The sequence below is a fragment of the Rhea americana genome, unplaced genomic scaffold (assembly GCF_003343005.1).
Source record: "Rhea americana isolate MKP2758 unplaced genomic scaffold, rheAme1 scaffold_5, whole genome shotgun sequence".
NCBI lineage: Eukaryota > Metazoa > Chordata > Aves > Rheiformes > Rheidae > Rhea > Rhea americana.
The window spans coordinates 1,778,510-1,803,284 of NW_028186645.1; the positions used below are offsets into that span (position 1 = coordinate 1,778,510).

At 38.1% G+C, this 24,775-nt stretch overlaps 1 long non-coding RNA gene across 1 annotated transcript in view; it reads left to right on the forward strand.

Annotated features, from left to right (window-relative positions):
* Positions 1-24,775, forward strand: part of LOC146588675 (uncharacterized) — a 113,275-nt gene that overhangs the window by 42,033 nt on the left and 46,467 nt on the right. Inside the window, exon 3 of the long non-coding RNA XR_014897357.1 lies at positions 639-749. This is a non-coding gene — a long non-coding RNA (uncharacterized LOC146588675). The remainder of the gene's footprint in view (positions 1-638; positions 750-24,775) is intronic.

The following is a 24,775-nucleotide window of genomic DNA, read 5'->3' on the forward strand; positions in this document are numbered from 1 at the left end:
ACTGAGTGCGGAAACAACAATAGGAGCAATGGATCACTGTTCGGCATCAGTGGCAACTGCACTTAGGAAAACGTAGCAATGCTGCTTCAAAGTGCTTGGCATGGGCAACAGAAACAGTAGAGCCAGGAAATTATGGCAATACTAAAGCCACGTCCATGGTCAGAGGCAACTTCTCAGATCCTTCAAGTTGTGAACTCCTTGGGAGCTGAGAATCCCTATCATGCACAGAGGTAGGAGCCAGAGTTGCCCTTATATAAGGCAGCCACTTCTCCCCCGTGGGATCTTAATGGGACATGATGTCTTRTGCTTCAAAGTAGGAGTTCCTGCCTGCCTGTTCCTGCTGAGATTTTTATTATTTGGTGAGAGTTGGGTGATCCTGGCTCATACCAATGCAAGACATTACCAGTCAGCATCTCTGGTAGTTAAGTCAGGCTTCCACATTGTGTGTATGTGTTTTTTCTTCTTTCCTGTTCAAGCATTTGGCCGATGTAGGATGTAAGCAATTCCATGTCTTTACCTCTTACAGCTGCCTTTGGGGGCTGTCAGCGGGGCTCCCTGATACGATAACTCCATCTGCAGTAGTGTTCCTGCACAATGCTTGCCCTTGTATGTGATCTGCTCTATGTTTCTTCCTACAGCAAAGCATGTGGAAAACAACAGCACCTGAAGAAAGCAGGAATTAAAACTCTGGCTCCGAGTTTGCTCCGGAACATTTGCTCCTGAATCTCTCCACCTGTAGAAAGTGACAGGTAGGCTGCTACAAGAGTACTGTACAAGTAATTACTGAGTAAATAACACTGTTAGCCTGTCTCTTGTCTGTACGAAACAGAGGCTCCTGCTTAGTTTCTGCAGGTGTTTTCATGTAGCACTTCACCCAGTGAAGTGGTAACACACAGAGACACAGAATAGAAGGTCCTGTCCTGTTGGGAGCACTGCACAGAGCAGGAGGGCAACTGTGGGGAGTCAAAACTAGCTGTGATGGAGTCTCAGGTAGTTCCTGCTGTGTTCTGAGTGTATATGTTTGAAATTTCCTTGGGGATGCAGAGTGATATGCCAACCCAACTCCCTGAACTGCAGAAATAGCCCCATTCATTTCAGTAGATTGTTCTAACTAACCCTGCTTACCAGAGTACAGTCCTCTGCCCATTTAGCCCTTACTTGTTTTAATTAATTTTATTCTGACAAAAATGTCACTGAGGACTGTGTTAAATCACTAAAAGTAGTTCAGGAACTGAGACCACGTAACAGCGAAAATAGTAACAGCACCTGCAGCACTCGTATTTGAAACCATTTTACCCACTAAGTCCCCAGCCTTCCTGTTACCCTCTTATCAGTGATGTTGTGAATGACATGGTTTCCTTCTGCAGTCCTGTTATTTTTACTGCATTCTTTATCTTTGCCTTTTGGAAAAAGCAAATAAAAACAACGCTGTGCTTTACATTTTTGCTTTAAGATGAAACGGAGCATTTTAACAGACAAACTTTAAATGACTGTTTACTTTGCAGTGGTCAGGGCCAGTACTTGGGGCTACAGCTACCTGGCTAAACTCCCATACCCCTTTTCACGACTTAGGGGTCAGTGTTTCTGAAGGTGAGGGAAGAATGGCATTGGCACAAAGCCTTGTGTATGCCACCCACTCTCTCTGAGACATCCGAGATTAGATGGAACAAAAGAGGTACAAAAGCAGTACAGGTCAGTGTTGGGGAAGTGGCAGAGGAGAATATATAAATGACATTTATGTGCACAACTGTGTGAAGGAGATGCATTTTATTTTCACATGGATAAACTTTCACTGCTTGCTAAATTTGGACCATTAAACTCGTTTCTGTGAAGCCAAAGTTGAACCACACTCACCCTTCAAATGTGAAGGGCTTTTGCATTAAACTGTTGTGCTGGCCATGAAGGTTCAGTCAAATGAGGACAAGTTTGCAGGCAGGTGCAATTTCTTTTTAGATTGATAGATTGTGCTTCTGCATTCTGTAATGTACTGTGTTTAGCCTCTACAGCTTGCATTGTTATAACAAGTAACAAATCACACATCTGGAACAAAGAGGAACGTAGCTGAGCAATATATTACATATAACTGCAATCTGGTTCAGATCCCCTGGTTCCTCTTAATTTAAACAGTGCAGCAAATGTACTCACAGTCTCCATTTTTATCACTTATTGTAGTTTTTAACAAAGGTCATAGTGACCCAGAGGACACCTAGGAGGAAAGTGGTGTGGTGGATCTTGGAAATGGAGTTTGACTATGATGATGGTGGGCATGAAGCCAGCCCTGTGTATTTTTCATTTGTATTCTTCATTTTTCCTTATTCTGGACTAGATTCAGTCATGCAGCCATATCTGTGGATGAGGCAGAAGTCTTTAATAATTAGTACATCTCTCATCTCTGATGGCTTTATCAAAAGAAAACTTTAAATTGTTTACTTTTTCTGTGGTTGGATTGCTGAATTAGTAACAAAAGTTTAGCAACTGTTGGAAAAAATGGACTTCCAATAACTGTCTGAACATAGAATTCTGTGTTTACTAACCAACCACTGGTCAAATTTCCTCCTTATGATAAACTTTGTCTTAATGGGGATTCACCTGCTCAGGACCCTGGATTTTATACCATAATGCACATTTCTTTTTCATTTATGATTTTGCCAGTTTAGATTTTGCCTATGTAAAGACTGCCAGATTAGTTTAATGCAGAGTTCTTTTGGAAGTGACATAAATGCTGGTGTAAACTATTGTTTCTGTTTAGTTATTGACTTTCTGTTTAATTCAGTGACCAACTTTTTATCACTGGATTATTTCAAATTATATATAAAAGCTAGTAAGATATAAATCAATATAACTTTATTAAGTGTTCTGATGGTAACATCTTTCAGAGATTAGAAAGGCCAGAAATACCTCGATTTTCAGAAGTTTCAGAGATGAATCCTTACTGTTATTATTGAAATTTATTAAAATATATTTCACACACTTTTGTGCTATGCTTTATACCATCTGTTGCRACAATACAGAGTCTATCCGTGAGGCAGCCATGAATGTAGCTACCCAGAATTGCAGGGGAAAAGCGTTCAGAAAGTACTTTTCTATAAAATTCTTTGAGCATTGGCATATTGCACAGTTCTACAAAGTTTCTCCAGGTTTTTTCTTAAAGTGCAATCGTTACCTCTTGTATGTTTGTTTCAAATACAAAGGTTATGCTAGCTCTGTAATCCATCTTGGTTCTGTGTTTATCAAGTCTTTTGTGCTCAGAGCTTGCTACTGTGTGTATTAGCATGATGTTGTATTGGTTAAGATTCTTTTTTCCTCTGGGCAAGAGATAATCTGTGGTATCTGAGAAGCTTGTCTCCAAACACATGGTATACGTTGCATCTCCTGTGTCCATGGAAGATGTTCGTATCTTTGAAACATCCTATTTTCTGCCTTTTCTCCAGCTGTAGTCAGGGCACTTTCTCTATTTTCTGTTACTGTTTCTGTAATGAAGGAATGTCCGGGAGAGGAGGTAACACTCTAATATACTACATTCAGTTTCTTTCTCTGTCTAGTCAATTTCTATGTTCTTTCATATTTGCAAGTGTATATGAGTTACTGAGTTTATTCCTTGATTTTACCAGCATTGTTCTGGATTTCTGGCCCAAATTATGATTAGAACAGGCTCTTTGWTTTCTTTTGATGCTTCCCACTGTGTTAAGAATCCACAGGTAAATCAATGTGTTATTATTTTATGACTTGGGTTAGTGTGTTCTCCAGTATGGCAGGCACTTACCAAATGTAGGACAGGCTTTATCTATGCTGTATTTAGAGCAGGACAACAGGTTAAAGCAAAGTGCATTCATTGAGCTAGATCCTGACATCCCTACTTTTGCTTTCCAGAAATGAGAAAAGCAAATATTTCTTTCATGTTTATGCATTGTAATGAGCTGGAAAAATAAAGGAATTTCAGTTTGGGATTTAAATTGGATCCCTGGGGTTTGGATCAGTCAGAAGAAATGGTATCTGAGACAAAATGTAAAAGGTCTAAAACAACAAGCTCAGGTGAGCTCAGCGCCTAACGTGCAGAAATAATCTGTTTTCTAACTTTTTTCTGAAAGTAGCAGTTACTGTTGTAAAAAGAAATTGTTTAGCGAGCATGTAGCTCAAAGTACTTAATTTCTATTCTGAATGTAAATATCCTTATTTTGGTTTTAGATATACACATAGATGTATCTATATGCTTTTGTTTTGCTTCTAACTGCATCATATGTATCTGTATAAGAAATACATTTATTTCTTAATAATAAGAAATACATTTATTGCTATTACTGAAATGATCTTTTAGGAATGTTTCAAATTTAATTGGTAGAAATCCAGGTCTCTGTGTAATAGCCTTTTTATTCATGTACATAATTCTAATCATTATTGTTATACTCAGTGCAACTGAAAGCCAAAAGCTCTTAAAAAAGTTAATCTAATACAACTTTTTACCAGTCCTGTTCRTAAAAACTACAGTACATGTGTATCAAATCATACTAATATACTTTTCTAGTATGCTTCCCTTTCTGACCTCTCTCCTCCCTTTGTGATTTGTGTTTGGCTACAAAAGCAACTGTTGTCTCTAATCAAAGTTAAAAAAAAAAATAGTAGTATTTATGGCATACTGAAATTATGAATAATGAACAGTTCATTTCCTGTGGTTCTGTGAAAATGCAATTAGTTTGTAATAAGTGTATTACAAATGTAACTCTAACTTGTCTTCAGTTTAAAAAAAATAGGTATACATACATATACACATGCACACATAGATACATATATATGTGTGTGTGTGTGTGTGTGTGTGTGTATGTGCATGTGTGTATATCTCAGGCCTTTTGTTTACCAGAATTGCACTGGGTAAAAGTTTAACTACCGTGTCAAGGCTGTCTTCTCAATAGCACAACAGACAAACTTAAGTGAATTGGAGAACAAAGTACAAATGTGTTTGCAACCGGTATTTCCATAAGATAATTCACATTTTACTACGTACTTATGGAAGGCCAGGATGAGACTTGGTTGATGTATGTATGCTGAGCAGAAAGGAGGAGGCGGGGGGCAGGAAAGGTTGCATAGTAACATATTTCTCTGGTTGACTCACAGGCCCTTCAGCACACAGTAGTGAGCCAACTGAAGCCAACTCATTCTGGCCTGTTTTAAATCTAATTATCCTTGTTTCAAATAGTTCAGAAAGGCCAGAAGTCCACTCAGCTGTGAGCAAAGTGCTGAAGAGGTAGGCCCTTATGATCATGATAGTCAAGTTGACCGTCTCAACAGAAGAATGAATTCACTTCTGATGATGAGAAAAGTTGCTGTGCAGTGCCAACAAAATTGTAGCCTGTTAAAGTCAATGATGGTTTTGCTGTTGACTCTGATCTCTTCAGCATTTGTAAAAATTGCTTCAATACTGTCCTAGAATCTGCTTTCTCAGAATATTCCATGGAAATGGGTCTCTTCTCCACTAGCACTGGAGCCCTCTGGACTTTGGGGTGAGGATGTTTGTTGGAGGCCAAGAGCAGCTCATTGGGAACTTCCTTTCTGGATCATAGGAACAGGCAGGTCTTTCTGAGAATAAAATTAGGAAGATGCATCATGCTATCTGGTATATCTTACAATTGCTGATTAGCAATTTAAGAATATATTCCTGAATATGCAGATTCTCTTAACTAAGTGACATGTCACTACATCATTTTAAAAGAAATACTGTCGTATCTTATTATGTTGCATGGTTCTTTGAAACAAAATCCTTTAAAATCCTGTAGGATGATCTAAATACTTCATTTTAGTTGCTGATATTATTTTAAGTGCCAGAGCAATCATAAAACAATTCTAGTTTTATTAAATAAATATATTAAAAAAAAAAAAGATTAAAGTGTTGCTTCTGATTGTTAAAGCAGTATTAAAACAGGGTGGAAATGTGTTTGCAGTTAACTCTCAGAGGACTCTGTGTGATAAGAAATGTCACTCCATATTTTCCTTTTTAGGAAGGTGGACTGTACCAGATGTAAGCTCAGAAATGGCAATTGTTATTCACTTAAATGACTAGCAGCTTTATCATGCCATTCTCTGAGGGTGTCTTGAATTTTGGCAAGAGGCAAAGAGCAGGCCCATACGAAAAGAGCAGGCCCATAAGAAAAAAGTAATCCTTATGGGAACAGTAAAAATCTGTTGGTATTGTTTAATTCTTTCATAACATACTAAATTTATTTATTTGTTTTTAAGCCTTTTAAAATATAATGCCATCAGGGAGTGTGTTTTTCATATAATTCTCTTACAAATGTATTAATCTTGTAGGGAGAGTAGTCTAATAGTAAACATCAACTGATCATCCACAGTAGATAACTGGGAGTGAGAAGGCTAGATTTTCTGCTTTATTTTATTATTTTATTATATGCTTTACTTTCTGCATAGTAATTGGCCTCTGTGCAAAATGATCTCTGAACATTTTGCCTTCTTTTTGCATACAATTGTAGAACATACAGGGTTGTGGAGTATCTTGCTCACATTATTTATAAAGTCTTGCAAAGCACCTTGTCATAATACTTACCATTTAGTAGATGCTTTTGACAACTTTTCGAGTTTGGCTAGTAATGTATATAGTTCAGCTGTGCTTCTTCCAAACTCTCCAACCACTGCACGATACTATCTAGACTAGGCCACTAATTCTGAGGGGTGGATGAAACTTACACCTCAGTTAACTCCTTGTTCAGTTGGATTATTTAAGTAGAAGAGTTCTATTTAAGTAAATTGAAGGGAAACACATTTCTCTACTCAATATACAATGGGTGAAAAAGAATCTCTCATTTTTATTTAATTCCCTAAACCCTATAATATAGAGAATTTCCATTAATCATTCACAAGGTATTAACCTCAAAATGCCAACACTGCAGGGAAAACTAACCTTTACAGCTGTTGGGAGAAATGCCATCACTAAAATCAAAGTTAATTGCTTCTCTTCCATTTATATGGAACACTGGTCTCTGAAGCTGTAGATGTTAAAGAGGAACACCCCACCTCCTCCCAGATTTTTCCCAGATTATTCTACATTACACTAAATAGCTTCTGTTCCTTACCATACGTTATGGCAGGTATTTTGAAAAGAGATAAAGAACAGAATCCAATGAAAGCTTCTGGGGCTGTCAGGTTTCTCCAAATGCTATCTGCCTGTCCACTTATCTGTAATACATTTCTGTGATTTCTCATACATGTCTGGACATGGAGAAAGCCAGGATATCAATCATTTTTATGAATGCTGCAAGGATCAGCGTCAACTTATGGGTCAGAAACACTTCATTTATTTGGAAAARTTGAAAGAAGTTAGTGCCTGGATGAGACTTGGCAGATTTCCCTTGGAATCAGTGGAGCTCTGCCAATTTATGCCAGTAGAGCACAGGCTCCTATCTTATAAAATCTCCCTTACTGACTATTCTTTTCTTTTTGATTTCCTCTTGAGGTTATCATGAAATTAAAGTAGTAACAATGAGAATTTTAGAATGTATATACTTTACATATATTTACATAAGAAAAGATTGTTATGAACAATAAAAGTATATAAAAGATAATATATATCAGACTGAAATTAGAAGAGCATATTGCTTAAGCATTGGTGAATTAGACTTCTGATTTGTATTCTGACAATTAATGTACCTATTTTTCTCTACCCAATCTGATAACTAAGATGTTAGTCTGCACCTGACAGTTCCTAATGGGTATTGGCCACCAGCACAAATTCAGTATGAGCAAACCTGAGCTTTTAGCTTCTCACCCAAAACTTTACTCTTAAAACCGTTACCTTCCTTGCTTGATCACTATCTTGCCTACTATTCAAGCCTTTGACTTGGAAGATGTATTCAACTCAAATCTTTTTGAAGTCATCACTTCCAGATCTTGATGTCTTTTTTATGTAACTTCTCTAGGATGAGCCATTCTTGTCTATCYGCATTCATCCAGATCAATGATTTGTGTCTTAACATTGCAAGATCTTTTTTTCTGTGTTTAATGAATACAACTGTACCCTTTTAAGGTTCATTCTGAATGCTTCTGAAAAATCATTATCTTTCTCCAGAGTTTTGAGTATACTGATAATTTTTTTTTTATCTCTCCCCAACTCCCAATGTTTTTATCCTATTAAATGTGAACTATTTGTCTTTGGCTTCAGGACCTTTYATATTTTCTTCCTCTGTCTTACTGTTGAGATATCATCTGTAAATTGGCCAGCCAGTTATCTTCATTTCTCATTTTTTAGTTTTGAGCAATTATCTTTGTGTTTTTCCTTCTGCTGCTCCTAATGCTTGAGAAGAATATCCTGTAAACAGCCACTAAACAAATCCATAATTTCATTCCAGACTTAAAAACTCTTTGTTTTTTGGTGATAAGAAAGAAAACCTTGGCAAACATTAGATTACTAGTGGTAGACCACCATGAATGGGACTATGCAGTATTGTATTTTTGCCTTTTGTATCTCTTTCTCTTTCTATGCYCATACTGTAATGTTTTGGGGGCAGAGGGACATCTTTTTTAGTATGTTATCACAGCACCCAGCATGAAGGAGTCTTCAGTCCTGATAAGCTGCTGCATATGAAGAAGTGTCAAAGTACCAGTCCTCACTGATTCTGAGCACATATTCCTACAGAACACATCAGCTTGGAGAGAACTCCAGTAAGAATCTACTGCCTCAAATTCTGTCAGAAGGATATTAGTAAGTGTGTCACTGAACATGTTTTTTGTGGAGCTGTCTTTAGCACTAGGCTTTTACATTACATGTAGAAAGAAATGTAAAAGGACTGTGCAAGCATACTGTGACAAAACTGCTGACAACAGAGTTGTGGGTTCTAACATGCATCTGTTTGAAATTACAAAATATCTCAGAAAGAGAGATACTGTGAATATTCACAGAAGCTGCAGGATCTRCTGGAGATATCTTGCAAAACAGTGTAGCTAAGTATTCCAACTATAGGAAAAACAGATTACAATTAGAATTAGATAAGCCTCAGCATGGTTGTGGAGTGCTACTACTTTGCTGATGAACAATCTGTGCCATGAAAAGAACAAAGGTAAGCTGCAAGATCAAGCTATGCTTCAGTGAACCTAGAAAAATGTCTCTTCCTTAAAGATACGTGATGCCACTTTTTTTCCATTTTTTTTTTTTTCCGTATTCCTAATTGCAGAAAAAGACTCCAGGACTTTATAAGGAGGATATTATCTGTGCAAGAACTTTTTTTTTCTTTTTTTTTCTTTCTTTTTTTCTTTTTCTTTTTCTTTTTTTTTTTTTTTTATAAGAGATGCTTCCAGGACAAGCTTTGGTGGTTTTACACTACCCAGACAAGTGATCACCTAGGCATAAAAGCACTTTTTAGTATTAAGAGAGAAACTGATTCAAAAAGTTGAAATGCAAGGACAATTATACAAGAAATGTAGTGCAAAGGATTTCAGGAGGAATCTGGAGGAGAAAAAAAGTGAGATTCTAAGAGCAGCAAGCATTTCCCAAGGATGCTGAGGTGAAGAAACCAAAGATTTAGGATATCACTCAGGAAAGCTGGTGGGTTGAGAGACTGATTTTCTGAAGAGAAGGAGCAAAACAGAAACCTGAACACACATGTCAAGATGTTATTGAAGAGGAGAGTGGGTGATGATGAGAGAGATTTTCTGTTCCAGTGTGTCTATTTATAGCATCTCAATTCTGTGATAATGAGCTTATGTTTTGGGTAAACTATTGAAAATCAACCCCTTTCACTTTTAATAAATCCTTATTTTTAGGGAGTAATTTAGGGGGTTGTCACTGTTTCCACATACAATAAATAGGCAAGCTCTCAAGCAGTAGCATACTGTTTGAGATCATAACAACGTGTATACCACTTCAGAAACATGAATCTTAAATTCACTGTCTGTCTTTATTTTCCTATGATCAGGAAAAGCAACGGCTTAAAGGGGGATTTGTTTTTCCAAATTGTGGAACAATGAATATAATGTTGGAGAGCAACAGATTGCTTACATTCGAGCATTTGAATTTAAAAATACTGTACACATTTAAAAATACTGTAAAATACAGAAGAAAAATACCCTTTCCTCAGGACTCTGAAAGCATTTGCATCTTTTTCTAGTTTATAACACACTTAAAATCCTTTAATTTAAAGCTTCTTTTATTTGTTTTCACTCAGTTTTTATTAGAGCAGTAAATTTCTTCGTGGTCTTAAGAAGTAAACAACAAGTCTTAAACCAGCTAATTTGTAAATGTTACTCTTCCGTGATCCTCACCTTGAGCAAGCTATGAAAAGCATGATCAGTCCTCACAATACAGAGGAAAGCTAATACCTCTACCAGATTATCCATTTGTGATGTAGTGAACATCATTTGAATTAGCCTGAATGCCTTCTGTGATAGAGAGTATTAGAATTTATTTTAAACAATAAAGAGTCAAATGCTTAGGAAAAAAAAAAGTAAAATACTTTGATAGTGTTGTCAAAAATTAGTCACTAGAATCCAGGAACGATTCAAATTTTCCTTTGTGGTATGTTGCTTGTGAGAACAGTGCAGACTGTGTCGCGCAAGTCTGAATCACAGACAGTCCACACGATGTGGTGTGGAATCACATTGTCCCTTGACTGGCCTTTGGGAAGGACGRTTGTCTTAGAGGGCCTTAGCCAAAGAGAATATCGGGCATGAGTCCAGGTAGGTCTCATATCTGAGGTAAGCGTATGGCAGAAGCCTTATTTTCTAGGTCTCTGTTTCTTTTTACCTGCTTTGGAATCACTAGTATGATCAGAATATAGCTGGGCATAGTCTGTGCAACCTTGACATTATAAGGCATGAGACTAGCTAGCGTTGCTAGCAGTGTGCGAGAAGAAACATAGCAGAGGGAAACATCTTGCTTTCACCTTCTTCCCTCTGCCAAAGCCCGCTACAAAACCGAAGAAACACTGTACACAGGCTAGGGACAAGCTCACTGTTTATTTCAAGCTAGTGTTAGGAAGCTGTTACTTATTTACTGTTTATTTTATATCATAAAATCATAAGCATAAAAATCAGTAAAGGATATGCTCTTTCCCTTCACCATAACATAAACCACACTATGACAAACTAGCAGGGCCTACAGCAGTCAGAAAATCTCAAACCTTTGCTCTTTCTTCACAGAGGTTTTTAAGAATAAAATCCACAAATATTGAAACTAGCCAGGACAGTAGATGAAGCACCTCATAGTGTCAGTGTCAGAACCTGGCTTTTCCTTGACTGCCCTCWTAGGAAGACTTTCCATGCTGAATCCAGAGAAGTATGTGCAGAAATGTCTGGTTTTACTCAGTACCTGCCAATAGTGGACAGAATTCTAATAGGGCACTGATGATCTATCCATTCCCCATTGTAGTAGTGACCATTGACCTGGAATAGTTGCCTGACCGCGAATGAAATTGAAGGAAGAGGGAACTTGTACTCTATTTTTTTCCCTTAACCTCTTTGCTTTGTTTATTTACCTGTATTTTGGGTAGAGCTGCTTCTTGGCAATGAAGCAGCAATAGTAATATCAGGGGAAATGACTGGATTCTGCAGAAGGCATGGCTGGATTGACATGCAATCATTTCGTCTACATGTAATAGAGGAATCTGTGCATACAAGGCAACAGGACCTAAGTCTGGATTGGATGCCCCGTGGATGCCCCAGAAGAGAATATCAGTTGATGTGTCCAAGAGGCCAGCCTTACAATGCCTCTGGCTGTGATTTGGCAGCTTACCATATATTCTCAGCATCATAGGCTTTTGCTTTATTGTATAGTCTATATCATCCAAAGATGTTGGAGTTCTAAAAAGATGCTTGTGTTTGACTTGTCTGCACTTTGAGGGTTCCATGAGGTAGACAGGGCAAAACACTTGAGGTCTTGCTTGCCGGCCTGACTTCACTGGAGACATATACGYGCTCAATTCTTTGCTATTGGGCAGAGCAAGCTGTGCCCAAAATCTTGAGCTTGACCACTGGCTTCTAAGGCCTTAATACTGGGCACAGCTGCTGTCTCAACCTATGGGCTAGAAAAGAAACTGGTGGAGGAGTTAAAGTACTGCAGGATTTGGGTATCAAGTTGGGAAGAGTGATGACATCTCCATTTCACTTTTGTAGGCCTGCTTTGTAGAACCTGTATACTCCAGTGATATGGAAAATAAAATGTCATTTGGTTTGAATAGCCAGCTTCTCTGCGCTCCCTTTGGTGTTAGTTTCCCTTGTTTAGTGTGTGGATATCATACGTGACAATAGGGAAATAATTTGGAAAAACAAACAAACAACCTCTCCTCTCCAAAAAAGAAAAGAAAGAAAGAAAGAAAAAAAAAGCAGTAAGAAAATGTGGTTGTAAAACCACAAAAATTGGCAATAAGGCTCCAAGGCAAGTGTAAGCCTTGAAATTTCTTTTAGCTCTTAAAAAGAAAAGCCCAAACCAAAAAAACCCCAAAGCATAACAACTCTCTTTCCATGGATTCCAACTTAATGATGCTCCCCTCATGCATACTTTTTTAAGGAAGATTTGAAAGAATTTTTTTAAGCTTTGGCATTGGACTTTTTTGTTGCTTTATGTTCTATAAAGAATATTCAATGATACTTTTCTTGCTTGATTTTTACTTAGAAATTTAAAAAATGCCAAGTTTGCTCTGTTATAATTATCCTGGTGACTTCCTGCATATCTCACAGGGTAGGTATTGATTTCTTTTCAACAGAACAGCAGGAGTGAAAATGTTGATTCTTCAACAAAGAAAATCTTCATCAGAGCCTTTGTTAGTTGCTGAAAATAAAGAGTAATTTATTTAAAAAAAGAAACAAAGATTTTAGAATTTTCTCACTTTGCAGTTGCTTTTTTCCAGTTGTTTAGTTTTCACTCGCTTGACTTTTGTAATATAGCGGTCAATCATAAGAGAGTCATTGATGCAGACTTTCTAATACTAAAGGAAAAAAAGGGGAGAGGAGTCAGGGAGGGCTAACATTGAGAAAGGAGCTGTTTTTTTATGCTTCCAGCTCTGCATATAAGTTTTCATGTGACTTTTGTGGAACGCTTTACCCTTTTGCACATCAGTTTCTCAGTAGGTAAAGTATGGATGAGAACACTTGCACTTTTTTTTCAGGGTGCTCTGAGATATAGGGCTCCTGAGTTATTTTTCATGTGTGTCAGAGAAGTGGTATTTGGCTCTGTTTGTATGTGAAAGCAACACTGTCCAGTTACCCTTCTCTGGCATGTGAAATACAGAGTAAACAAATGGTATGATACGGAAAAGCAAATTTGATACTTTAAAATGATGTCTGTTATGTAATCTGTTTTATTATTAGTTACACAAATAAGAAGCTCTGGATATCTAACCAGTATCTTRTCCCTGTAAAACATCCCCTTTTCAAAGACTGCTAAAGGACCTTGTAAATGAAATATCATCAGTTGCGCATCTGCTTCCTGAGAAAGCAGGTATCACTGATCTGTTTTGGAAATCTTGGCCCATAACCAGTCCATAACCAGAGAGCAGGCATGGTAGGAGGGGGTGCATGGCAAAGTGCATATCTGACCATTGGTGATGCTGTTTTTTTTAGTATAAGTTGATGAGACTCTGTGAACACTTATCAGAATGGGACAGCATTCATCTGTGAGGCTAAACAACAAAAATTTCTCTCTAGAATGTGTTGATTCAGCTGTATGGATACTCTCTATTGGCAGCATTCTGTAGTATTTAAGTGTCTCAAAGAGCTTAATTTCAAACTAATTGTAGCATAACTATCATGTAATTAGTGCCTCAGGACTTCAAAAAACATTATATTACATTTGAGACTAAAAGTTAATTATAAGCACTGCCAACATTAAGGTAAATGATGCTGTATTGTTTTATGATCTTTATTAAAATAAAAACAGTTAAACCCACTGTAATTAAAATAGACTAGGTACTATAAGAAAAGGATTGTGGTTCTTAAAGTAGGATTAGGTAAGAAATAGCTAAATCAAAAGCTGAGATTTTTAACTATGTCCGCCCCTCTGTCCCCAGCTGAAACTGGAGAGTCCTACATTTCATGAATGTTGATTTATGAGCAAAAACAAATTAAACTGAGATGTTGACATGCTAGACACCTCCAGCTGCCCCCTGTGCTCCACATTTCTTACGGAAGTTGCTGTCCTCCTGGCAGGGATGTCTGAAGTGCATAGATGACTTCTGCTGAGGAGCCAAAGGTCATTGGCAAAGCAAACATGCAGAAACTTCAAGTTACTTAAACATGCCAGGCAGTAATTGGTGGTAGTTGAGGAGCTGCTTCATGGGTAGTTCAGCCATGAATTAAGAATGAGGTGAGTAGAAGGGAGCAGTGATAACAGAGTGCTTCTAGAATTCCACTTTAACTCACCATCATCTGGGGATCATCACCCATAGCTTCTGGCAGTGCATTCCAGRAGTCTGAAAGCTCTCTTTTGTACCTGTGTCTTAATTTGTACACAACAAAGCTGCTCAATATATTACTCTSATCCTGACTTGACTGGGTTCTGGCAACAGAGCATTTTTGTCTTTATGTCTTGGCATAGCAATATTTAAAATTAAATAAGTAGATCCATTCTTTATGCACACATATTATGTTGTAAATGTAAACAGCAAATAGGTAAGTGTTGTTAGAACTTGAGCTACATTTGCATTTCCAGTTGAAGCACAGCTAGTCCATTAGGAAAGTTTCTTCCTCTCCTCAAAAATGTATTGCTGTGGTATGCTTAACTTTGAAATTTTGGCAAGGTTGAGATGAATGTAGTTGGGTTTGGTTGAGATGAGCGTCCTTGGGTTTGGGCATGGATGCTTTGCTAATTTCAAGGCATAGAAACAAACGGATTGAAGCAGCACATTTTGAAATAAAGCCTTTGGTATTTGAGTAATGTTAGTGAAGAGATTTAAATTAAAGAAGTAGGTGATGCGTTGGTGTGGTAAAGAGCAGAACTGGCAAATGTGCGGATTTCATGAGTGCCTTAATCCATTAGAAGTGTTCACATGTTGAGAGAAACAAGCATTTCACAAAATGGAGTTGCAGCTGCTGATTTGTTTCTAAAAGCCACTGCAAGTGGTTCCATCCAGCCTGCTGTTTAGAATACTTGTCTGGGAAGAGTGAGGCAGCTTCAGTCTCTCTGTATACTGGGATGAAATCTGACATCTTCAGTGACTGAGTTATACCTAATCTTTAGGCTATAAACTAGTCTTGGTTTGTATGACAGGGCATTCTTCATCTTACCCCATGAAACTATGCCACTGTGCAGGTTGTAGTTGAATATTCACTCTGTCACTGGAAAAATGCTCAAGTGGGGAAAAGGACTCCCTAGACACTCAGATGAGGTGAGGAAGCCTGAATTTCTTGTCTATACTCCCAGGATGTAGTGTGCATTTTACATGAAATTGCTTCTGGATACAGTAGAGAAAAAGTTCTGGGAGAAGGGGGAAAAAGAAGTGTCTCCTTACCTCCAAGTAAGTTGCCTACTGATCATGCTGTGCTTCAGTTTTTGATGTCTGATTTGGACCCAGAGCTTCTTAATACGCTTAAGGCATAGAGCATGTTTGAAGATGGGACACCTTCTTTGGAAATGTGACTCTAAGCTCTCGTGGGCCAAAGGGAGAATAGAACTGAGATCCTTTACTGCCTGGGCAACCACTGGATGATGATATAAAGACAGGAATCCATCTCCTTTTCTGCTCTGTTTTTAATGGAAAAGACTGAACCATACTCATTTTTTGGAACAGATATATAGTATGAATAGAGGCTTCTGGGCTTTGGATACTCTGCGAATCAAACTGCCTCCCTGAATGAGCAGAATTTAAGACATACTCTTCTTTGTAACATTTGCTGTTGGCTAGTTCTACATGGTTGCCCACTGAACATATTGTCACAAGATAGTTGCTTGCATGGTGTGTCAGCTGCCATGAATTGCATTCTGAGGAGCTGACGTGTCCTGTGCGTTGTATGGAAAGCCTGACACTCCACTCACGTTTTCGATTTCCCTGTGGGGTCTAAGTGACTGAAAGATATATGTTATCCTGCCTGACACTGAAGCATCTAAATTTCTTACTGATCCTGGTCCAATTTAGGTACAGTGCAAATTAGCACACTTTAATTATGATGCATAGCTAATAATTTTTGTGCATATTTTATAAAAGAAAAAGTTCATAGTAATTGATATGTTAGCAAGAGGCTCATTCTGTATAAAATTCCTGCAGGATTAAAGTGCAGAAGTGCAGAGAACCCCATTAAATTGTCAAAATATTCGTATCTTGAAATATCACCATGCAAAAATATAGACGCAAAAACTCAAAGYGGAATCCGGAAAACACAACTGTTACTGGCATTCTTCCTAGGATATTTTTTTATTGCCTTTCTCATAAAAACATTTATGAAAAAAGGACAAGTAGCTTAACAGATTCTCTGGTATGCTCTGGGAAATCTTTATGGTGAACATTTGAGTCTCAAAAGCGTAAAAATGAATCCTCTTCATATTCACATGCATTCTGTATGAATTGCTGTCTGGAGATTAGACTTCTCTTGCCAGAATGTTGTATTCCCGTTCGTACCAATAGGAAAAGCATGTAAAAATTGGAATGTTAGCAATTTACGTACCAGTGTAAATGACTGTGCAGAAGGAATTGGGTAGCTTTGCAGCTATCTTACCCCTTGTGGAAATAATTATCTCCAGTTTAAACACTATAAATTACAGTTTAAAGAAGTACATGGTAAAGTAGGCTTGCCTGTTCAGCAGCATGTCTGCTTTCTCTGAGGAGTCAGCGTCTGAATGGTAGGTTTTCCTGCTACTGCTTTCCTTCAGTAGTCCTGTATTACTTCTTCYCTAGCTTGTCTCCTGCTGAAATAATTGCCATGCTAATGACAATGTGTGGGGAAATGAGCAGATGTGCTAGTTTTCTTAGACAATTATACCATTTTTTCCAATTTTCCAGACATTTTTTTCATTTCTTTATTAACTCACTGATGTCAGGAATTGGATTTTTCCAGTAATAATTAGTGAGCTAGAGGACTGAGAGTTCCATTTTACTCCTTTAATGTGTCATTTCCCCTCCATTCTTGCTTACTTGGCATTTTGAAAACCAGTGTTTTTAAGGATAAAAAGAAAATACGTAAGTGTTTGGGGACCGAAATTGAAAGCTGCTAAATAGAGAAAAAATGAGAAAAAGGTATAGTTGGAATCAGGGCCAGCTGGTCATTCTGGGATTGCAGGGTGTGGAGGATAGAGCTGTTTGAGGCTGAACTACCCATTTCTGTCACCAGATGTGACTGAATCTCATCCTGCCATGCCTGCTTGGTCTGTGCTTGCTGTGGGCCTGAAGGGACTTTATTAATGATGCCAGCCCTGTTGAGCATGTTCAGATTGATTTCGTAGAGCAAAAGTATCGTTTGGTGCATTCCTGATTTGAAATCCTCTTATACTCTTTCCCTGCAGCCTCAATTTCTACTCATCAAAGGCCAGAGAGGCAGACGAGGAGGAGAGGGAGGAGAAGACAGGGCCTTGTCAGGAGTGGGAMTATCCTGAGCCTATGGGAAGGGTCTGGTAAGGGTCTGAGAGTGTTGGCAGGGCAGGAGGATTGGTTCTGAGTCTCAGGGAGGATGGAGTGCTACCTCTCATTTGACAAGTGTGCAAGAGTGGGTTAACTGTTGCAGAGGAGGAGAATTGGACAAAAACGTGCTTCTCTGAATAGCTAGGATTATAGGCAGAATCTGGGCTGGCAGAAGGAAGGTAATCACTTCGTGAGCGAGGTAAAAAGGATTGTGGATTCCTGTTGGTAGTGGTATGTAGAGGTGTGGGGCCAAAGAGGTCCAACAGAAGATGAGATTACAAAGGGGTGGGTTTTACCACCTTGAACTGTGTGGTTTGTGTGCTGGGAAAGGAGAAGGGAGAGGGTGAATAGAAGATGGTGCCCTTCTTCAGTCTTTTCTACTGTCCTAAAGAAGACAGAGGCAAGGGAAGCAAGCCTCGTACATGCAGTCTCACTGTGRATGGCAGCTGGTAAGAAAGGAGATAACAAGGCTTTCTGCCAGCTGTGAAGGTGTAACACAGTTCCGATAATCTTGCCCCATGTCTCCATAAAGGCCTGTCCAAAATTTGAATCTTTTGAGGTTCAGAAAAGGGTGATTAATTCGCTTTTCATTTTTTGCTAATGCATTAATTGGTTCCAGGCAGACTGGGAACTGCGCAGCCAAGATACTGCACAGAAGGCTGCAGTCCAGGTAATTCAGGGGCTGTCAGCTGAGAAGCACCAGAAAGTTCATGAAAAAACCTKGAGTCTTTCATTCTCCAAAGCCTTCTTTAGTTCCAGAAAGTTGGAATTATGCTCCCTTTTGGAGTGCTTAAGGAGAATGAAAGAAAAGAAGGGAAATGTCAGAATATTTTAGAGTTAGTCCAGCCCCGCTGTGCTGCCTTCAGAAGGAACCTCGAGAATTTGTCTGTTAACTCCAGGGAGCATGCTTCTGCCTCCTGAGATTCTCCTCCCAGCTGGGCAAGACACTGCATTATAGCATTCCTTGTCCTGAATCATAAACCTTACCTTTTCTTATGACCCAGCTGAGCACTAGCATTCTTGGCTGTGTGTATGTGGGTGGCCATCCTCTGTTAGCCAGAGCTTGAGCCTGTTGTCTCTTTACTAAACACTTGGGTTATTGCTGGTTCAAGATCTGTCATTGCAGAATTCACACTTACCAGGTGCTTATCTTTTAGCTGTATGATTTGATGTGTTCTCCCAGTATTCATACTGGGAGAGAAAAACACAGCATAATAACAATCTCCAGGTGGATGCATTGCCAAATCCTGCCCTGTCAGTCAGCAACAGCACAGTATCACCAAACCGCAAGAGCTTTTATATGAGGCTTTTATTTAAAGGAAATAAGAAAGCCCTGGCTTTAGCCATATTAATTTTTCCTTTTTATTAGCTTTTAGGGAATGAGTAACAGCTCAGTGAGATGTGTTTGTAACAAATACAGGTTATGAAATAGGTTTATTTCATTATTTGTTCATTTTGCAGTGAACGGCTCTCCAAATCTGCCTCCTGAATGGTTTAACTCGACATTAGAATTGATGCTGCCAAATACCAGCTGATTCAATAGGCGATGAGTTTCAAATTCCTGTTTTACATGGGGAATGTGATATAGAACAATGACCTCAATTTTCTGCTGTGTCCTCAAATTCACCTCTTTTTGGCTGTCTCCTTTTCTCTTCCAGTATCATATCACAATTTTTCAAGTCCTAAGGGTCTTATAAGGGCACCACTGCTTAATATTTAGAGACTAGAGTTCTGGTGAGTCTTCCGGTCACATCTTTTATAACTAACAAGTATTTAATAGAATGTAATTAGAAGCTCTGATCCTAGACYTTGACCTGTCTGAACCTCATATGCAACTAAGTGACCAGACAGCCCTTAAAACTCATTAGGAGTTATCTGCACCCCACTTTACAATGCTAAGTCAGGAAACTGTTTAGATTTAACCTTAGGCCACCTGCTTCATAATCTGTTGCTGTGCACTCGGGTGATCCCGCTGTCCTTGTAGTAACTGCAAGCTACCAATGGTTTCATTTAAAAACAAATATTCTAATTCAAGAAGCATAGAATGGAAAATTAGTTGCTGTATTTGTCAGCATGTAACCTTCAGAAAGCCTGTAATTATGAAAGATTACTTCAATGCTACAGAGAAACTGGCCACATAATTGTAAAATGAAAGTAAAATAGCTAAAGAAAATCAGGAAAATCAGCTAAAATGTATTTTGATACAGTACATTTAGCTAGGATATATTTGATAGTAGTCAGTTACTACTCTTTCTACAGATAATGCATTTGTCTTGTTCTTATATCTGAAAGTCCGTATATATTTAAAGTCAATTAGTACTTTATACTACTGTTTTTTATTTAAAAACCTATATAGGCATTTCTGGAGAATAGTTTATTGGGCATGCCAGTAAAAAACTCAAGGAGCAGATTTATTTCTTTTCATTGATTTTTTGAATGTGTAAATGCTTGTATTGTCCGATATTGTTAAATATCCTTTTACCTGGATCTCAGACCTAATCTTTTTTTTTTCTTTTTTTCTCCACTTTATTTTCATCCTAATAGGATAGATTACTTTTTGTCTGAGGTTTTGACTCAGACTTTGGAATCCATTACAATCCCACATGTCTAGGGGTTTTTAAAAGATAAATGCAGCAAATCATGTAACAAAGGAAAAGAAAAAATGAAATTCTGAGGATTTCTTTGATAAATTTTCAGTGGCTTAGGAAAAGGATCCAAATACATTCTTAATATATTTGATCTTGATCCTTTCTGGAAACTGTTTATGGCACCAAGTGCATCCATATAGAGAAGACAGATTTTATTTAAGAAAKCATCAGAATGCTAATGCAACATTTCAATTATTTGCCTTTTGAAAAGTGGTCTGTTTTGATATGGTAGCTGCAAATAGAGGAAATGAAGTGTTGATGTAGTAAGGAATGATTTACTATGTCTGGAGACTTCCAAAGCAAAACATCTGGATCAATTTGTTTACGAAGTYCCTGTAGATAAAAACCACTATTTCTCCAAGGAATCAGTTTGTGCCCTTTCTGAAGAATCATTAAAATGAAAGGATGTTGCCTATTATCATACACAGAAAGCTCTTGGGAATTGTTTATCAAGAAATCCAAAGAAAGCGTGAAACCCTGGTTCATGAGAGATCAGCCTGTTGCTGAAAATGGGGTATAGATTTATGATTTTAATTTGGCCTGGCTGCCCTGTTTTTCTGACACCTTTYCCCTCTCCCTTAAAAATTAATACTTTTTAGAACCTGAGGAAAAGCACGATCTGTGAGAGACATAGCAGAGCTGGATGGGGAATGGAGACAAAAGCTTTGGGGTATTGGAATCCATATTTCACATGGGCATAAACATCCTATGAGAACTGAAGTCTTTTGTACTGAAAAAAATAAACCTGTTCTTTTCATTTTGAAGGTCTGGTTCTTGATGTTATTGAAGGCTCTGGGACTGGTCCTTAATTTAAAAAAAAGACATGTAGCTTGAACCTATTCGGGAAATTTCCTTTAGCAAAAGAGAAGAGCTTTTTGGTATTCAGATGCCAATCTTGGAAGAGTATTGAACTCCATTTGCTGATGGTTCACKTGCTCTTAAAATGTATTTTGGCTTCGTCCTTTAACAAATCTAAGCACAGGCATTAATATCATCACAGTGAAGTCTGCCTTGACTTTATCACTAGGTTAAATTACAATGGTAATTTTATTTAAAATGTGTGTAGGAATCTCCTTGATAGGAGTATTCTGTGAGAAATGTGGTGTTTGAAAGTCTTCTATGAAAGTTACTAAAAGCAGYGGTTTAGCTATGCTGGCAAAACTGTGTTATTATGGCCACAGTTCCTGAGGTCTGTGCCCAAATGTTGTATGTTTTCAAAATGCTGTGGTATTCTTCCAGATCATTTCTACATTTGCAGAGCTTCATCTTAAAAAGTTATTGCCTGAGCCACAACAGATAAAGAGTTAATGGATATTTTCCTCTRAGAAAACAGTTCTACAAACTTTGCATGTGACCATCAGTCTTTCCAAATTTACCTTTTTATGCATCCTTTTAATTAGAATACTGATAAAAAAATGCTGACATTGAAAATTAGCTTTATAGTTAAAGGGTTGATATGCTCAAACGTCTCTGCTACTTTCCTACAGAGGTTAGGGCTGATACTGGCTATATAGTTATCCTTTGTGAACTCCAGGGGGCATCTCTCCCCCAGCAGTTCTTTTTGCTGCTGACAGAAATGAAGCTTCTCTCTCTTTACAGACGATTTGGACTGCTTTCTTGCTATCATTTGGGTTATATTATCAAGAGTTAATTGTCTATATGACAATCTCTACAGGCCTAAGATGCTGAAGACTCTTTATTCATATAGAATCATAGAACTTGTAAGGTTGGGAGGGACCTCTGGAGGTCATCTCAAGCAAGTGACTCATATGGGGATTGAGCCCACAGCCTTGGCATTACTAGCATCGTGCTCTAACCAACTGAGCTAAACCTAACCCCCAAACATAGTAAACTATACAAGGCACTTGAGAGCCTCTCATGTCAGTCCTACTGCTTACAGGACTGGGGTTGAGAGTCACAGAATCAGYAAGGTTGGAAGGGACCTCTGGAGGTCATCTAGTCCAACCTCCCAAAGATTTCCTGGTGTTGGTTCTACTGGTGCTTGAACCCAGGACCTTCAGCATGTAAAGCAGATGTGATAACCACTACAGTATCTCTCCGTCCCCAGTGGGCYGTTATCCTTAGAGCTGCAAGTGCATTAGAAAAATCATGTGGAAGAAGGATGGGGCAGAATATGGGTCTAATTCCATCCTAAGTTTGGTCATGAATCTGAAGGTTGTGATTCAGACAAATTTCACTTCAGGTCCATATAAATTCTRCTGCAGCTCAGCATCAGCATCCAGGAGCCCAGCTGAGAGTCCCATCGTTGTTGACAGTATACTGAACTCATGAAGAATCTGGGCTCTACACAAACAAACAGGATCATTATATAAATCAAAAGAAGATGAAAGTAGAACCCACATCTTTCAACTTGAATACTAAAAGTTTGCCAGGAGGAATAAAAGACGCCTCCTATAAGGGTGATGAATTGCAATTTCCTTTTGAGTGCTCTTGTTTTACGTAGTAGAGAGGAGGGGAGAACTGGCCTACTTAAACCACATGAATATGGATTCCTCCTGGTTTCTACATGCAGGTTTATTTAAAATTAGCATGCAGTTCTTAACATTTTTAGTTCCTTTTGTGATCATTACACCAGCCCTGTGAAGTGATGCTGATTATCTCCATTTTGGAGTTCTAAAAGCAGGGAAATTAAGTATTTGTCTTTCCCAACATAACACAACAAAGTCATCAGACTTGCCTGGATTAGCAGTCCTGCTGTTTCCAGATCACACAGTCTTTATTTAATGCTGAGTTCTCTTGCAGAGGAAGTGTGTGTTCACACAGATGCTGAGTAATCTCCCTGTAGTGTGGAGGACATTGCAGAGATTTGGAGTTCTGTGCAGTGTTTCTATTTCTTGGTATGGACAGATGAGGTGTGTGCATTTTAACTGGATAATAATGTGTATTTATACTTTTGTTAATAATTATGCAATAGATTTTATGATCAGCAGCAGGAGGGTCTAAGAACTGATTATACATGTATTTCACTATAAAGTAGTTCAGCCACATAACCCAATGTTTTAAGGTTTATTTTGCAGATGTGTTTTCTTTTGTAGTTTATTCAAAAACAGAAAAGCAATCTAATACTTTCTTTATTTTGTTGATTAGTGGAATCATCTCATGGTCTTCTGGTAATTACTGGGGAAATTAATGGAGTTTTTGGAAAATATTCTAGGCTAAATAAGAAAGAATTTAGAGCGAGATCCAAAAAAGCACTTAGATGCCTAAAGAGAAACTTAGGCAGAGTTTATGTACCTAAATCCAAGTGAGTGATCCAATCCCTTGTGTAGTCATTGAGACTCTGCACTGCTGAGGTTGCTGAGAACCTAATGTTGTGGTAACGCATGTGCTCAGGGGTCAGCTGCTGTCTTTGTGGACCTGAACGCTGGGCTGACTTTTCCCTATTTCAGATAATAAGAATAACACGGTATTCACAAACTAATTGTCCTGGAGTCTATATCTAGCTGCTATGGACTGAGTATGTCAACTACATACTGGTAGTGTTGAAGTCACAAAACACAATCACCCTCTTCATTTTCATTCAGAATAGAGGCCTCTAATTTGGTGCTTCAAATTCTGCTGCCGGAACTGATCTAGTCTTAGTTCAAGAAATCCACCTGCTACAGAGCAACATGGCCAAATAATTTAAAATGACAYTAAAGCAATATAATAGGATTGCCAACTTCATTTATTATTGATTTATGTTCTGTATCTCTGTAACAGTAATAAGAACTATAGTGTCTAGCTATACCAGTGATGAATAATTGTCAGTTAAAAGTTGTTGTAGCAGATTTTTAGTCTGCTACCAGTCACTACATTTGTCTTGATCTGCTGATTATATTCAGGTATTTTTACTGGTTTAATTAGCTGGTTTAATTAATTGAATTACTCCTCATTAATGCAAATAAGATCAGATGGGAACTAGTCCAGCTTGATGGAAGATCCCATCTATCTGCTGATTTTTGACAAAAAACATATAAATCCATCATTTCTTACTTCCATTTCTATCTTCTGTTGTTTTGGTTTAACTTCCAATTCTCTGCAGAGAGGCCTTTTCTTTTTATGCCTTTTTTCCAGCTGTAGGCATGAGATGGTTGAAGAATAATACAGTGCACATCACAGTGAAATATACAGTGAAATATTGTGATGAAATGTTTTACTCCACTGACCAGATGAAGGACCAAATGAATTCCCTGATCAAGGTTTGGGAACCTCCTCTTCACTTACAATAGGGATTATATTTAACTTGCAATGTTCAACTGCTTTTCAAAAAAAAAAAAAAAAAAAAAGACATAGTGAATCGCTTCCCTTCTATTCCTCTGCTTCTTTTAGACATGTTTTCAGATCTTTCTAAATGGAATGAAATGATCCTCCACACTTCCAACCTATCCTTGAAGGTGCAATGATGTGAAGCTGTTGCTGCATTCTAGAACTTCAATAGGTAGTGTTCCCATCTCCTGCTTTCCAAAGGAGAGGGAATGAATGCAATCCAGACGGCTCAGCATGCAGAATTTTTCAGGGATGGTTAAGGCAGCCTGTAATACATCATGTAGTGCTAGAATAAATTAAGAGATACAGATTGCTATC